Source organism: Chiloscyllium plagiosum, chromosome 20 (genome assembly GCF_004010195.1).
Source record: "Chiloscyllium plagiosum isolate BGI_BamShark_2017 chromosome 20, ASM401019v2, whole genome shotgun sequence".
In the NCBI taxonomy this organism is placed as follows: Eukaryota; Metazoa; Chordata; class Chondrichthyes; order Orectolobiformes; family Hemiscylliidae; genus Chiloscyllium; species Chiloscyllium plagiosum.
Window position 1 is genome coordinate 46,602,155 of NC_057729.1, and position 2,442 is coordinate 46,604,596.

The following is a 2,442-nucleotide window of genomic DNA, read 5'->3' on the forward strand; positions in this document are numbered from 1 at the left end:
ATGAACAATGGGCTCAATGGCCTCCTGAACCAGCATAATTCTATGATTCACTGTATTTTCAACAATTTAAGTAATTTGGTGGATATGAAATGCTTCTGGTTATCATGAGGATGTGGTAATTCATCATACAAAGCACTCCAACATGTAAATGGTGCGGTTGATGATTCTGTGGGTGGATACACCCACCCAATTATACCTGTGCTGTCCTGGAATGCTCCAGATGTTTCATGACTCATGACTTAGAGATAACTTGTAGTTGTTCATGAGTCACACTGAGCTTTTTGCTTTGTGGGTCAAATGTTGATCAGTACATGACCTATCTTAGAGAGAAAGTATGTGATACCTGTCTGAGAAGCAAGGATTAACTTGCATAGTTTGGCATTAAACATTTGAAATTAGCTGTACATTAATAAAGTGAAACAAAGTTGTGCAATAGAGTACATGATTTGAAGATGCTGGTGTTGGACTAGGGTGCACAAAGTTAAAAATCACACAACACCAGGTTATAATCCAATAGGTTTAATTGGAAGCACTAGCTTTCAAAGTGCTGCTCCTTCATCAGGTGGTTGTGGAGTACAAGATGGTAAGATGTAACTTCTGTGTCTAACAATCTTATTTTCCACAACCACCTGGTGAAGGAGCAGCGTTCCGAAAGCTAGTGCTTTCAATTAAACCTGTTGGATTATATCCTGGTGTTGCGTGATTTTTAACTTTGCATACTAGTCACAGCCTCAACAAAGTTTCACTATCGTCAGAAAAATGACTTGTATCCCACCCCATCCATAGGTTTGATATTTTGCTAGTGGTTGTGAGGACCACACCAACTCTATACCTCCTGATGATGCCTTTATTGCAAGAAGGTTCTTGCTGCTGGATACAACTCAGTTACATATTTTCTTAGCATCACACAATCTTTAACATAGGGCAGCAAGGGCTTCACTATAGATATTTATTGCAATCAACCTGTTCAAAGCTGTTATTGCACCACTCTAGACTGAGTGAGACTTCAACTCAGGCCTGCTAGGCCAGATGTAGGGACACTCCCATAGCCACCACAAGGATCTTCCGAAAACAAAATGGAATACTTTACGAACTTATGGGTCACCCTTGTGCTGGGGCTATTCAAATCTCTGTAAAATTCAAATTTTAATAAAAATTACTGGAAAAGCTCAATACATCTGGCAGGATCTGTGGAGAGGAATCTGAATTACCATTTGGGTTGAGTGACCTTCCCTCAAAAATTCTGAGGAAGGGTTACTTGACCTGAAATGGTAACTCTGATTTCTCTCCACAAGTTCTGCCAGAGCTGAGCTTTTCCAGCAATTTTTGTTTTTGTTTCTGATTTACAGCATCTGCAGTTCTTTTGGTTTCTGTTTCAGTTTTAGTATGTCTGCCGCGGAATCTAAAAGACAATTCTAACTTTGCAATAGTGCCGTAAATACCAACGTGTCAATCTCAGCTGCGTATTGGAGTCCCTGGAGTGCGGCTTGAACCCCCAACATTCTGAAACAGGGAGAGGGTGGTACATCTGATACGTAAAACACAAGGTATTCCTAACCACCACTCACAACCCATCAACCTGGTCCAGACTATCACTGCCAGAGGAACATAATGAGAGGACTTGCAGGAAAGATTGTGGGCAGCATTATTTCCATCCTGGTTTTCAGTTCATTTTGTCCAAATGGATGTCTGCAATGTTGAATGATTAAGACCATTTAAATACCAGTGTACGGAGGGTAAATTGGAATTTCACCGAGGGATTCAATTCAGACGAGTGCAATCTTTGAGGCAGTGCGTGACTCATCATCAGGTGCAGCTTGTTTTCCCAAAAAAACTTTGAACCCTTCACCCTTCAGGCAGCTCCTATTTTGTTATTATTCAAGTCAACGATGAACATGTGTTTCATTGTGCAACATTTAAAGAAGTTATTTTTATGTCCTAACCATGTCTTGGAAAGATGGATATTTTTAAGTTACCAGAAACCACAATGAAGTCAAGAAATGATTAATTGAATGGATTTGTTAGATAAAGTTAAATGTTTCGTAAATGCAGATTGGCAAGGCTATTCACAGAGTGTTTTTTACTTAAATATGTTTGTTAAGCCTATCTCTGAGTCAGATCCTGATAAGGCTTGAAATTTTGTATAAGTGGTTTCCTGATTAAGGACAGTTAACAGACAGAACCCAGTACAGCACAAGGATGAATTAACGCAGGAAATCTAATGGATAGAACACAGACAGAAAGTGAAACATGAGACAGATTTTTTACAATACAGACATAAGTCCAGTGCATGAGGCAAAGCAAGGCAGAAATCAGATGCTTTCCCCAAGTATCCCCATGAATGGACTGAGTACTCTCTACCATTGGTAATCTACAAGGTCCATAAGATTCTTTCAGAGTCGTGTACTCTTTGGGATAACCCGGCCACTTTCTGGACAATGG

General features: G+C 39.8%; 1 non-coding gene across 1 annotated transcript; it reads right to left on the reverse strand.

Moving 5' to 3' along the window:
• Positions 1 to 1,070: 1,070 nt before the first annotated feature.
• Positions 1,071 to 1,174, reverse strand: LOC122560354. The gene has a single exon (XR_006314723.1). It is a non-coding gene; the product is annotated as a U6 spliceosomal RNA (small nuclear RNA).
• Between the last annotated feature and the right edge of the window lie 1,268 nt (positions 1,175 to 2,442).